The sequence below is a fragment of the Triturus cristatus genome, chromosome 5_1, assembly GCF_964204655.1.
Source record: "Triturus cristatus chromosome 5_1, aTriCri1.1, whole genome shotgun sequence".
NCBI lineage: Eukaryota > Metazoa > Chordata > Amphibia > Caudata > Salamandridae > Triturus > Triturus cristatus.
This window is the reverse complement of record NC_140587.1, coordinates 239,797,305-239,812,983: the sequence shown is the minus strand read 5'-3', so window position 1 is coordinate 239,812,983 and position 15,679 is coordinate 239,797,305.

The following is a 15,679-nucleotide window of genomic DNA, read 5'->3' as shown; positions in this document are numbered from 1 at the left end:
CAACCCTATCCACAACCAGGACCTATGTGGTACCCTCCATACAATTTACCCCAACCGGGGTTCCAACAACCTTTTTTCAACAACCCTCCTCCTCCTTTTCAGAACAGAGGCAGGGGCAGAGGCAGAGGAAGAAGAAGAGGGAAGAAACAGGTCCAATGGCAGGACTCAGAAAATCAACAGAGAACAACAAGGAGCATGACGCACCTAAGAAACTGATCGTTAACCTTTCACCTAGAACCCTCAATCCAGACGAGACTACAGCACTTGAACTAGGACTTGGATTCGTACCTACCCCGAAAGAGGACAACTTCAGGCTCAATGAAGAATTACATCAACTCTTCCGCAAAGTTAGACTGAGGGCCTTCTTCTAGTAAACTACCGCACCAGAACAGGATGACACAGGACTAAGACCACCCTCCAGGTTTACACCCACGGCCAGCATGGTCCCTCATGAGGTCCTCACCTTCGAGAAGGCAGTCCTCAAGGAGGCCAATCTCCTGAAACCTCCCAGTACCTACAACAACTTGTCCAACAAACTACGGAATGCGGTGATCTCCCTTAAAAATGATACAACAATAGTGATCAAACCAGCAGATAAAGGGGGCGCCACTGTAATTCTTAAGAACAACCTTGGGTTTTGACTTAAAAGGCAGCAAGGCCAAGTCAATATGTAGTTAACACAACGAAAGTACTGCCAATGCTGCACTAGATATAAAGAAGATGCTTTGGATCATGGACTGAACAAAACAGTACCACTATAAACCACTTTTTTCGTTTGATTTTAATCAACAATTTTTTAATTCAGTGCTTCATTAACTCATTATTAAGCACGGTTTTATTTCAACAACTAGGACAAATTAACAAAATAGTAGAAAAAACAATACATCATTGATATTTACATTACCTAGACATATGCACACGACACTACCACTGACATACAGAAATCAATCATACCACACATCCACACTACTCAGTCATACTGTGAGACACTTAAGACAAATATTCGATGACAGTTTAGAATGACAGTTTTTTGAAAAGGGGGGCTATCGAGGACTTGTTTGCAACCTAATGGTAGTAGTTGAAAGTAATTGGGTTGTTAATTGTACGATTAGCCCAAAACGAGGAGGTCTACGCGTTTCGAATCCCTCGAGTTGTGGGGATTCTCATCAGGACCAGACGCTCTCTAAAAGGAGAACAGAAAAGCTAAATTAGACCAAATGACCGTCAAACACTAAGACTTCCTCAACGCACACCTTATGCTAGAATCTTACCTCTCAGCCAATGCCAACCAAGGAGAGACTTGCGAATATGGAGTATCGACCTTTCAAAAGAACCTTTGTAAAGACAGAAAAAGGGAGAGTGGATAAATTTAGATGTCGCCTAAAGCGCTGGGTCATGAGGTGGCGGTATTAGTCAGCTCATGAAGTGCGTCTTACTTGTCAGCCTCACGTAGTCGTGTATCTTTCTGCTGGCGTGGGGGGTCAGGTTCCTCCGGACAAGGTCTCGGCTATTTAAAATGATGATTCATGTTTCGAAAGGAGTTTAGCTGTCGTCTAAAATAAATGAACCACAGAGGAATGGAGTGGTTGCGTTTATACAACCTAAGAGTGAATTGCGAAATAGCTAAAGTATTGCTCGGTCAAAAATGTCTTACCTTCCGATGTACTTTGCAAAAGTTTTACAGGGAACCCTCAGTCCGTGCTTGTAGCGCCAATGCAGGTGTTGTTCAAAGTGCAGCAGAAAGGAATCTCCTTTTACACTTCCTGTCTACGCCCACGGGCGGAATCTGGGATATGTAGTTTCTTTAAGCAAGGAAGCTGATTGGAGTAATGGAGGAAACGGCTTCAATTGGGCGGTAATCGCGATGTAAAGGTAGAGGCTCATGGGATTTGTAGTTCAACACCGTGGCGGACCCAGCTTTATTGACAAAAAACCATATAACACAATTCCGAGGTTCATGAAGTACAATGGATTTGCATGTAGGATGCAAGAATGAAACGTGTGTGTAGTATGATGAAGCTTTCAAACGAGCATCATTATTAATGAAGTTTAGCAGGATATTCAATAAACAGGAAATGTTCTGACAGGAAAGAATTCACAGGTTAAAAATCTCTGTCATTTCATTCAGTCCATCGACTGATGTGTTGAATTTAATTATCAACATCGCTTCTCTTTTCAACAGTTTAGCATCCAGATCTCCTCCTCTGCTGTCTTGTGTGACTTTCGAAATAACAGTCCATTTTACATCTGTTTCTGCATGGTTGTTGAGACGCCAATGGTTAACCAAAGGAGCGTTTTGCACATTTTTGCGTATTCTTGATTTGTGCTGTTGGATTCTGAACCTTATTTCCTGATTTGTTTTTCCAATATAAAGTTTGTCGCATGGACATAATATCCCATACACTACAAATTTTGTTTTGCAGTTTGAAAAGGAATCATGTTTCCAATGAATGTCCTGATGGATGAAATGGTTGCCTTCCAGAGTGGACTCACAACACACACATGTTCCACATTTGTGGTGGCCTTGAATAGGAGGAAGATTTAGAAAGCTTCTCATATTCGGGACCTTTGTTTTTGGAAGAGCGGCTCTCACAATCTGATTGGCTATGCTTCTATCTTTCCTAAAAGCAAATAGTGGGGGTTCTTTGAGGGAAGGATCCAGATTTTTAACCAGGTGCCAGTTTTGGGAGATGATCTTTTTGAGCCAATTGGACGTAGGTGTAAAGGTAGACACACAGACAATTCTGTCCATTTTGGATTTGTCTCTCCTTTCAAAGAGAACCTCCCTTGGGGTCCACCATGCACGTTTCATGGATCTCTTCAAAAGATTTTTAGGATATCCTCTTTCTAAGAGGTTGGTCTTTAATTTTTCTGCATGAAGAAGGAATTCATCCTTGAATGTGCAATTCCGACGGATTCTTAAAAATTGTCCATAGGGCAAATTGTCCCTCAGGCTGCGTGGATGATTGCTGGAATAGAGTAACGCTTTATTTCTGTCGGTTTTTTTCTTGTACAGTGTGGATACAAGGTGTCCACCACTGGGGTAGACTTCAACATCCAAAAATGGTATTTTGACTTTGGAAAAACTGAGACTGAACTTAATGTCTGGTGTTCTATTGTTCAGCCAATTAACAAAGTCTTGCAGTTGGTCTTCTTCTCCAGTCCAAGTTAAAAACACATCGTCGATGTACCTTACCCAATGTCCGATGTAAGTTGAAAATGGATTATTGTTATACACAAAATGTTCCTCGTATTTTGACATGTAGAGGATAGCCAGCTCAGGGGCGAAAGGACACCCCATCGCGACACCTTTGATTTGTAAAAAGAACTCATCCTTAAAACAAAAATAGTTATTTTTTAAAGCAAAGGTGGCTAGCTCCAAAATGAATTGTGTCGGGACCTTTTCAGGCTTAGGTCTACTATTTAGAAATGTCTCCAAAACTGCCAGCCCTTCGTCTTGAGGAATTTCCGTATACAACGAGGTGACATCTAGAGTGACTAAGAAGTGTGTATTTTCTTGAAACTCCATTGTGCTCAATTTGATCAGGAAATCCGTAGTGTCTTGAATAAACGATTTAACCTCTTGCATGAAGGGTTTAAGGAAGAAATCGACGAATTTTGAAATTGATTCAGTCAAAGACTCACAACCCGAGACTATGGGACGGCCCGGGGGATTGTTTTGGTTTTTATGTACTTTAGGAAGTACGTAGAAAATAGGTATACGAGGGTTTTTGTTTTTTAGAAATTCCTATTCTTTCTTGCCTAAAAAGCCTTCATCAAATCCTTTCTGGAGAATATTGAATAGTTTGCCTTGCAATTCAGCCGTTGGATCTTTATTTAGCTTCCTGTAGCAAGTATCATTTGAAAGTTGTCTCATCACTTCTGCCGTGTAGCGTTCAGTGGCCCAGATGACAATTGACCCGCCCTTGTCCGCTTGTTTAATTATTATGGATGGGTCATTTTTTAGATCAGTCAAAGCTTCTTTTTGAGCTTTCGTCATGTTGAATTTAACAGATCTCCTTTTATGTTTTTCAGCTTCCGTGATGGCAGATAGTACTACCTTTTCAAATAGTATTACCTCTTTAGGTGTTTTAGCTGTTGGTGGACAGAAACAGGATTTTTTCTTTAAACCTGTCGTCTCTGTGTTGTCCTTCAATGGATTATCCAGGAAGAAGGTGATCAGGCGTATCTTCCGGCAGAATTCAATGAATTCAGCCTTGAGTTTGACAAAGTTGGTTGCTTTGGATGGTACGAAAGAAAGACCCATTTCTAGTACACTGCATTCATCATATGTCAGAGTTTTATCTGAGAGATTGAAGATGGACGTCACGTTCGGTTCCCGCGATTTTTGCCGATCTGTGACAGTTGAATTCCTCAGTTTTTGTAGTTCTGACGTCTCGTGGACATTTCCCATGGTTGATTGGTAAATCTGGATCTGCCGCGTGGTTTCCGCTGGCCTCGTCCTAAAAAAGACGGTTGTTGAAAGTTCTGTTGTAGATTTGGTTGAAAATTTACACGTCTGCTGGGTTCACCCCTTGTACTAGGGTTGTCAGTGTCACTGCTGCCCGAAGAAGATGATGTTTCAGAAAAATTGATGAAATTATGCCTAGATCTCCCTTGGTAATCCTGTAGAAATCGTCGTGAGTCGGGTCTTGTGTAAAAATCAATTTGTAAATAAGGATAAATCTTATCTAGAGAAAAGTTCTTTTTATCCTTTTCAAATTTGGAGCCCTTTTGATTAATTGAATAGTCTTTAAATTCGAGGATCTCCTTGTCGACTTTGTCCAAAAGTTCTTTGGCATCCGTAATCAAATGGTTAGATTTAATTTCGCTCTCAAGAGCCGTGATTTCTTCCAATTGTTGTTTAGACAGTCTTTGTGCTGTCTCGACGGTGAGGACCATTAGGTCTCTGCTGCATTTTGTTTCGATTTGACTGAAACCTTTTTTATAAGTTGGATCCTCTGTAAATATTACTGGAACGTTGCGTATTTGGAGGCCTCCCGGGATGGTTCCTGCCCTCAGATGTTCAATTAGAAAATGACCGTGTAGATCAGTCCGTATTTGCTTCTTTTTCAGTCTTACAAGTCTATCAGATTTGTTATTGATTTTGGCAGTTGTGCTCAAGGCGGCGGAAGAAAAAAGTGGAGGGTCATTCAATAGCTTTAGTATATGTTCCTCGCTGTATGCAAAAGTGTCGCTAACTGACATAGTATGTCAAAGAAGAATAAAGAAGGAAATTATCAACCTATAATACACACCCTTAAATGTGCTATACCTATACTACACCCACTAACCGTGACTAATTCAAAAATCGGCAGTCTACACCTGCTCGTAATGTAAAAGAAAATCAAGTTTATACAACCTCGCGAGTGGGAACCCGCCAGACAACCTTAGGAACAACCTTGGGTTTTGACTTAAAAGGCAGCAAGGCCAAGTCAATATGTAGTTAACACAACGAAAGTACTGCCAATGCTGCACTAGATATAAAGAAGATGCTTTGGATCATGGACTGAACAAAACAGTACCACTATAAACCACTTTTTTCGTTTGATTTTAATCAACAATTTTTTAATTCAGTGCTTCATTAACTCATTATTAAGCACGGTTTTATTTCAACAACTAGGACAAATTAACAAAATAGTAGAAAAAACAATACATCATTGATATTTACATTACCTAGACATATGCACACGACACTACCACTGACATACAGAAATCACACATCCACACTACTCAGTCATACTGTGAGACACTTAAGACAAATATTCGATGACAGTTTAGAATGACAGTTTTTTGAAAAGGGGGGCTATCGAGGACTTGTTTGCAACCTAATGGTAGTAGTTGAAAGTAATTGGGTTGTTAATTGTACGATTAGCCCAAAACGAGGAGGTCTACGCGTTTCGAATCCCTCGAGTTGTGGGGATTCTCATCAGGACCAGACGCTCTCTAAAAGGAGAACAGAAAAGCTAAATTAGACCAAATGACCCTCAAACACTAAGACTTCCGGAAGTCTTAGTGTTTGAGGGTCATTTGGTCTAATTTAGCTTTTCTGTTCTCCTTTTAGAGAGCGTCTGGTCCTGATGAGAATCCCCACAACTCGAGGGATTCGAAACGCGTAGACCTCCTCGTTTTGGGCTAATCGTACAATTAACAACCCAATTACTTTCAACTACTACCATTAGGTTGCAAACAAGTCCTCGATAGCCCCCCTTTTCAAAAAACTGTAATTCTAAACTGTCATCGAATATTTGTCTTAAGTGTCTCACAGTATGACTGAGTAGTGTGGATGTGTGATTTCTGTATGTCAGTGGTAGTGTCGTGTGCATATGTCTAGGTAATGTAAATATCAATGATGTATTGTTTTTTCTACTATTTTGTTAATTTGTCCTAGTTGTTGAAATAAAACCGTGCTTAATAATGAGTTAATGAAGCACTGAATTAAAAAATTGTTGATTAAAATCAAACGAAAAAAGTGGTTTATAGTGGTACTGTTTTGTTCAGTCCATGATCCAAAGCATCTTCTTTATATCTAGTGCAGCATTGGCAGTACTTTCGTTGTGTTAACTACATATTGACTTGGCCTTGCTGCCTTTTAAGTCAAAACCCAAGGTTGTTCCTAAGGTTGTCTGGCGGGTTCCCACTCGCGAGGTTGTATAGACTTGATTTTCTTTTACATTACGAGCAGGTGTAGACTGCCGATTTTTGAATTAGTCACGGTAAGTGGGTGTAGTATAGGTATAGCACATTTAAGGGTGTGTATTATAGGTTGATAATTTCCTTCTTTATTCTTCTTTGACATACTATGTCAGTTAGCGACACTTTTGCATACAGCGAGGAACATATACTAAAGCTATTGAATGACCCTCCACTTTTTTCTTCCGCCGCCTTGAGCACAACTGCCAAAATCAATAACGAATCTGATAGACTTGTAAGACTGAAAAAGAAGCAAATACGGACTGATCTACACTGTCATTTTCTAATTGAACATCTGAGGGCAGGAACCATCCCGGGAGGCCTCCAAATACGCAACGTTCCAGTAATATTTACAGAGGATCCAACTTATAAAAAAGGTTTCAGTCAAATCGAAACAAAATGCAGCAGAGACCTAATGGTCCTCACCGTCGAGACAGCACAAAGACTGTCTAAACAACAATTGGAAGAAATCACGGCTCTTGAGAGCGAAATTAAATCTAACCAATTGATTACGGATGCGAAAGAACTTTTGGACAAAGTCGACAAGGAGATCCTCGAATTTAAAGACTATTCAATTAATCAAAAGGGCTCCAAATTTGAAAAGGATAAAAAGAACTTTTCTCTAGATAAGATTTATCCTTATTTACAAATTGATTTTTACACAAGACCCGACTCACGACGATTTCTACAGGATTACCAAGGGAGATCTAGGCATAATTTCATCAATTTTTCTGAAACATCATCTTCTTCGGGCAGCAGTGACACTGACAACCCTAGTACAAGGGGTGAACCCAGCAGACGTGTAAATTTTCAACCAAATCTACAACAGAACTTTCAACAACCGTCTTTTTTAGGACGAGGCCAGCGGAAACCACGCGGCAGATCCAGATTTACCAATCAACCATGGGAAATGTCCACGAGACGTCAGAACTACAAAATCTGAGGAATTCAACTGTCACAGATCGGCAAAAATCGCGGGAACCGAACGTGACGTCCATCTTCAATCTCTCAGATAAAACTCTGACATATGATGAATGCAGTGTACTAGAAATGGGTCTTTCTTTCGTACCATCCAAAGCAACCACCTTTGTCAAACTCAAGGCTGAATTCATTAAATTCTGCCGGAAGATACGCCTGATCACCTTCTTCCTGGATAATCCATTGAAGGACAACACAGAGACGACAGGTTTAAAGAAAAATCCTGTTTCTGTCCACCAACAGCTAAAACACCTAAAGAGGTAATACTATTTGAAAAGGTAGTACTATCTGCCATCACGGAAGCTGAAAAACATAAAAGGAGATCTGTTAAATTCAACATGACGAAAGCTCAAAAAGAAGCTTTGACTGATCTAAAAAATGACCCATCCATAATAATTAAACAAGCGGACAAGGGCGGGTCAATTGTCATCTGGGCCACTGAACGCTACACGGCAGAAGTGATGAGACAACTTTCAAATGATACTTGCTACAGGAAGCTAAATAAAGATCCAACGGCTGAATTGCAAGGCAAACTATTCAATATTCTCCAGAAAGGATTTGATGAAGGCTTTTTAGGCAAGAAAGAATATGAATTTCTAAAAAACAAAAACCCTCGTATACCTATTTTCTACGTACTTCCTAAAGTACATAAAAACCAAAACAATCCCCCGGGCCGTCCCATAGTCTCGGGTTGTGAGTCTTTGACTGAATCAATTTCAAAATTCGTCGATTTCTTCCTTAAACCCTTCATGCAAGAGGTTAAATCGTTTATTCAAGACACTACGGATTTCCTGATCAAATTGAGCACAATGGAGTTTCAAGAAAATACACACTTCTTAGTCACTCTAGATGTCACCTCGTTGTATACGGAAATTCCTCAAGACGAAGGGCTGGCAGTTTTGGAGACATTTCTAAATAGTAGACCTAAGCCTGAAAAGGTCCCGACACAATTCATTTTGGAGCTAGCCACCTTTGCTTTAAAAAATAACTATTTTTGTTTTAAGGATGAGTTCTTTTTACAAATCAAAGGTGTTGCGATGGGGTGTCCTTTCGCCCCTGAGCTGGCTATCCTCTACATGTCAAAATACGAGGAACATTTTGTGTATAACAATAATCCATTTTCAACTTACATCGGACATTGGGTAAGGTACATCGACGATGTGTTTTTAACTTGGACTGGAGAAGAAGACCAACTGCAAGACTTTGTTAATTGGCTGAACAATAGAACACCAGACATTAAGTTCAGTCTCAGTTTTTCCAAAGTCAAAATACCATTTTTGGATGTTGAAGTCTACCCCAGTGGTGGACACCTTGTATCCACACTGTACAAGAAAAAAACCGACAGAAATAAAGCGTTACTCTATTCCAGCAATCATCCACGCAGCCTGAGGGACAATTTGCCCTATGGACAATTTTTAAGAATCCGTCGGAATTGCACATTCAAGGATGAATTCCTTCTTCATGCAGAAAAATTAAAGACCAACCTCTTAGAAAGAGGATATCCTAAAAATCTTTTGAAGAGATCCATGAAACGTGCATGGTGGACCCCAAGGGAGGTTCTCTTTGAAAGGAGAGACAAATCCAAAATGGACAGAATTGTCTGTGTGTCTACCTTTACACCTACGTCCAATTGGCTCAAAAAGATCATCTCCCAAAACTGGCACCTGGTTAAAAATCTGGATCCTTCCCTCAAAGAACCCCCACTATTTGCTTTTAGGAAAGATAGAAGCATAGCCAATCAGATTGTGAGAGCCGCTCTTCCAAAAACAAAGGTCCCGAATATGAGAAGCTTTCTAAATCTTCCTCCTATTCAAGGCCACCACAAATGTGGAACATGTGTGTGTTGTGAGTCCACTCTGGAAGGCAACCATTTCATCCATCAGGACATTCATTGGAAACATGATTCCTTTTCAAACTGCAAAACAAAATTTGTAGTGTATGGGATATTATGTCCATGCGACAAACTTTATATTGGAAAAACAAATCAGGAAATAAGGTTCAGAATCCAACAGCACAAATCAAGAATACGCAAAAATGTGCAAAACGCTCCTTTGGTTAACCATTGGCGTCTCAACAACCATGCAGAAACAGATGTAAAATGGACTGTTATTTCGAAAGTCACACAAGACAGCAGGGGAGGAGATCTGGATGCTAAACTGTTGAAAAGAGAAGCGATGTTGATAATTAAATTCAACACATCAGTCGATGGACTGAATGAAATGTCAGAGATTTTTAACCTGTGAATTCTTTCCTGTCAGAACATTTCCTGTTTATTGAATATCCTGCTAAACTTCATTAATAATGATGCTCGTTTGAAAGCTTCATCATACTACACACACGTTTCATTCTTGCATCCTACATGCAAATCCATTGTACTTCATGAACCTCGGAATTGTGTTATATGGTTTTTTGTCAATAAAGCTGGGTCCGCCACGGTGTTGAACTACAAATCCCATGAGCCTCTACCTTTACATCGCGATTACCGCCCAATTGAAGCCGTTTCCTCCATTACTCCAATCAGCTTCCTTGCTTAAAGAAACTACATATCCCAGATTCCGCCCGTGGGCGTAGACAGGAAGTGTAAAAGGAGATTCCTTTCTGCTGCACTTTGAACAACACCTGCATTGGCGCTACAAGCACGGACTGAGGGTTCCCTGTAAAACTTTTGCAAAGTACATCGGAAGGTAAGACATTTTTGACCGAGCAATACTTTAGCTATTTCGCAATTCACTCTTAGGTTGTATAAACGCAACCACTCCATTCCTCTGTGGTTCATTTCTTTTAGACGACAGCTAAACTCCTTTCGAAACATGAATCATCATTTTAAATAGCCGAGACCTTGTCCGGAGGAACCTGACCCCCCACGCCAGCAGAAAGATACACGACTACGTGAGGCTGACAAGTAAGACGCACTTCATGAGCTGACTAATACCGCCACCTCATGACCCAGCGCTTTAGGCGACATCTAAATTTATCCACTCTCCCTTTTTCTGTCTTTACAAAGGTTCTTTCGAAAGGTCGATACTCAATATTCGCAAGTCTCTCCTTGGTTGGCATTGGCTGAGAGGTAAGATTCTAGTATAAGGTGTGCGTTGAGGAAGTCTTAGTGTTTGAGGGTCATTTGGTCCAATTTAGCTTTTCTGTTCTCCTTTTAGAGAGCGTCTGGTCCTGATGAGAATCCCCACAACTCGAGGGATTCGAAACGCGTAGACCTCCTCGTTTTGGGCTAATCATACAATTAACAACCCAATTACTTTCAACTACTACCATTAGGTTGCAAACAAGTCCTCGATAGCCCCCCTTTTCAAAAAACTGTCATTCTAAACTGTCATCGAATATTTGTCTTAAGTGTCTCACAGTATGACTGAGTAATGTGGATGTGTGGTACGATTGATTTCTGTATGTCAGTGGTAGTGTCGTGTGCATATGTCTAGGTAATGTAAATATCAATGATGTATTGTTTTTTCTACTATTTTGTTAATTTGTCCTAGTTGTTGAAATAAAACCGTGCTTAATAATGAGTTAATGAAGCACTGAATTAAAAAATTGTTGATTAAAATCAAACGAAAAAAGTGGTTTATAGTGGTACTGTTTTGTTCAGTCCATGATCCAAAGCATCTTCTTGATATCTAGTGCAGCATTGGCAGTACTTTCGTTGTGTTAACTGTAATTCTTAACACAGAGGACTATGAGCAGGAATGCACCCGCCAACTCAATAACACCGAGTATTATGAAATACTAGATACTGACCCCACCACTATTCTACTTGGACAGATCCGCATCATGGTGAATGAAGCTTCAATGGAAGGCTGGATCACACCCAAAGAGGCGGCTTTCCTAGTTAATGAGACACCCAGGATGCCCTATTTCTACCTCCTCCCTAAGATCCACAAGGGTGTCACCCCTTGCCCTGGTCGTCCCATCGTATCGGGCATCGGCTCACTTTTGGAACCCCTCAGCCAATTCAGTGAATTTTTCCTACGCCCTCTGGTCCGAACAACGCCGGCATACCTCAAGGATACCCGTGATGTCCTTAACCTGATTCAGGTTATTAACGAGGAGAACACGGAAGACATCAACTTACTACTCACACTCGATGTAGAAGCACTTTACACGAACATTCCCCAGGATGCTACCATCGAAGTCATCAGCAACCTCTTACGAGAGTCAGAACTCCCTACCAAAACCCCGGCAGGGTTCATCTCAGCCCTTATCTCATTGGCACTCACCAACAACTTCTTCATGTACAAAACCACCATATACCACCAGGTACAAGGTACCAGTATGGGTAGCACCTTTGCGCCGAGCGTGGCAGGCCTGTACATGGCCCACTTTGAGACTACCCATATCTTTTCCGATACCAACCCCTTCCATGAGCATCTTGTAACCTGGAAACGTTACATTGATGATATTTTGATCCTTTGGAGGGGGCCTGAGACCGCGGCCATGGCATTCCATGAATGGATTAACAACCAGGACCCACAACTTCGATTCACCATGACGACTAGTAAGGAGAAGATCCCCTTCCTGGACCTTTCTATCAGCCTCGAAAACGGAGTGCTACATACTACCACCTACAGGAAGAGCACGGACTGTAATAGCCTCCTTAGCTTTAAGAGCTACCACCCCAAAGCATTGAGAGAGAACCTACCCTACGGCCAATTCTTGAGAATCAGACGCAATTGCAGCAAAATACATGATTTTGAGTCCAAGCCAACCACCTGGCAGACAACCTCGCTCAGAGACATTACCCAGGACAGGTGATCAGGAAAGCTAGAAAGCGGGCTAGGAACAACACACAAGAAGGTCTCCTGGAAACAAGGGAACCCAAAACCAATGATCTCATTACCTGCGTCACGGCCTTCACCCCTCTATCAAATCAAATCAAAAAAATAATCAACCGGAATTGGAGGATCCTCAACAGTGACACATTGGATATCCCAATCCCCTGTTTTGCTTTCAAGAGGACTGAAAACCTATATGACCAGTTGATCAACACACGACCACGAGCACCACAGATGATCAAAGAAACCACCCTGTGGGACCTCCCAGCTGTCACAGGACACTGCTCGTGTGGCACATGTGGGGCATGCTCTTCTACGGGACACACACAATCATTACAACTGGGGAACTTGAAATGGGAACAACGAGAACACACTAACTGCAACACAACCAATTGTGTATATCTCATCACATGCCCCTGCACCCTCCACTACGTTGGGATGACAACTAGAGCAATAAAGAAAAGGATCAGCGAGCATAAGAGCACGGTGAGACGAGCACGCTCAGCTACCAAACTGACTAACCACTTCTTAGAGAAAGGCCACCCGTGTGAAGCCATCCAGTGGACCATCCTAGAGGCCAATCCATGCTGGAACAGTGACTCTCTCCTTAGACGCGAACAACGTTGGGTCCATCGCCTCCACACAGACACACAGGGCCTGAACGACGAAATCCCGTGGTCAGAACTGTAGACTTATTCCATCACCTTTCATGTGCGGGCCATCGGAAACCAACATCCCATAGGAACTGGCGAATCTAGTCGCTGCTATAGAATAATGATGACATCACCACAGACTGACCCTTCTGCTTGGTGACCACTCTCCCACACACTAGCATGATGAGATGAATGCACTCTTGTACTATCTTTAATCCCCACTACCAGGGTAATTGACACTACCACTCGTGCCCCCCACTCTTTCCCCTCTACCTCCACCACCTTGCCTCACTGCAAGCAGAGGAGACTTATGGGCACACCAGATACAGCGAGTTAGGTTAAGACCTTTGGTCCATTATCGCGCATGCTCGTCTGTTACTAAGCACGCATTGGACTTTACTTGTACGCTCACCACACATCAGCAGAGGAGGGACTTGCTCGATACTTGCTCTATACAATCCCATTCGGGCATCTTTTTCACATTTCCATTTATGCATTGAGTGCATTACAGTGTTGTATTACTTCCGCCCGACCTAAGCTCACAACTGAGTTTGATGCTCATGTGCACTGCCATCCCGAAACATGCATGAGCACTCCAATGAGGCCAGCTACACGCATGCGTACTCAACTCCACGATGACAAAGCATGACACGCTCCACCGGAAACAGGAACCTCCCCACACACCCCCTATTCTACACTTAAAATCACGTCCAGATCCCCCCTTCACACCACCTACGAGCTATCGTCTGGACGGGGCAGGTTTCTAGTGCCGACACCCGAGCGAACCGTGAGTACCTCCTGACTTCGTCGAATCAGCCATTACGGAAGTAAGTCTCCACTCTGTGATGTTGTGTGCTATACCGCTAACGCTGTGCTATGCACACGTCTCTGCTTCCTCCCCACCCCACCTACAGGCCGCATCATTGTGCTGACATTTGCCGTACACCCGCAGCCCAAGAAGGTGTGGGCACCCAATGCCGTTAAGCTCATGGAGTAATTTTTGCTCCTCTGCTAGGTAAGCACTAACGCAGCGCTCCCACCGAGACATGCCTCATTTCACATTGCTTGACCGGCTTATTACGGGGATTTGAGAGGTTTGTGTTTCTCCAAACAACCCTCCCCCACATGGGTCGCTACATTGCGACGGGGGGAGTTTGGGGCTTGTGGCGCGCTCTCTCCTGTCGCTGTTCTTTCAACACCTCTACCAGCCATACCTGGTGATGACCTGTCGTCTTGGCATCGGCCGGGGGGTACACGGTTTGGGACGCCAACCGAACTCACGCTGACATCTTGAGCTGAGTCCGATGGTGCCCTCCCGCTTGTGCCCCTGGCTGATGTTGACACAGGCCACACCATCCATGGAGGAACCTGAACTGACCTAATAACTATCATGCCTCACCTTCTGTTTGGACCAATCGTCTCTTGGTTCCCTACCAGGAGGCCAATGCACAAGCTCTCTACAAGAATAACTATGAGCTGTGTGTTTGTTTTTAAATCCTTTTCTTTTCTTTTCTTTTACCCTACCTTTTCTAGGTCTCGGCCAAGGGGGCACAACTAATTTGAGAGTCTTAGCCGCCACTCACAAATAGTGTAGGAGGCGACTTCACTCACCCCCTTTGGATCTGTGAGAGGGCTAATGGTACCCCACTCACACTAATACGTTTGTGCACTCACTTCACATCACCCTCACCCCCGGTCCTGATGAAACGCCAAGGATCCTCCAGACCACTTCAGGCGTGAAACATGTCGACCATAGCATAGTTACCCAGACACATTGCGTCTCAATTGATAACTCTTAACCTGCGGGTTTTTTAGTCTACCAAGGGTACCTCTTTATTAAAAATAATCTTCTTCTTTGGAAACCCTTAGGTAGTTTTAACTTACACTGCACGCACTACCCTCACCTCTCAAAGAGGACTTATATCCACACACCCACATGAACCCATCGGCAGTTCTCTAAAAGATCTCCGCTAAAGAGACCCTTCGGGGGACCCGTATTTATTTATTTATTTGCAGGTTTTTATAGCGCTAGAATCGACTCCAGCTGGAGTATCTCTGCGCTTTTTGGCAAGTTAATCCTTTGTCAAGAGTGAAATAAGAGGGAGTCACTAAATCGCATTTTTGTACAACAAGGTTTTAAGTTGTTTCCTAAACATCAAGTGTTCAGAGCATGAACGAATAGTTACAGGGAGGCAATTCCACAGTTTGGGTCCCAATACTGATAGAGCTTTATTTCCGTGCCTGGCCTTCTTGGCACGCGGCACTACCAGTAGATGCCCATTACTGGATCTGAGCGTTCTGGAGGGAATGTACGGAATGAATTTCTTTTCCAGGTATAGTGGACCTTGTCTATTTATGCTCTTATGTATCAGACAGCAAGTTTTAAATTTTATCCTTTGGCGGATTGAGAGCCAGTGTAATTTATCTAAAAGTGGCTTTGATGCTGTTCTTGGAGGGGCATTGAGGACAAGGCGAGCCGCCGTGTTTTGTATCACCTGGAGTCTGTCCAACACTCACTCATTTGCAGAAAGCAACAGGCCGTTGCAGTAGTCGATCCGACTCAGAACAAGG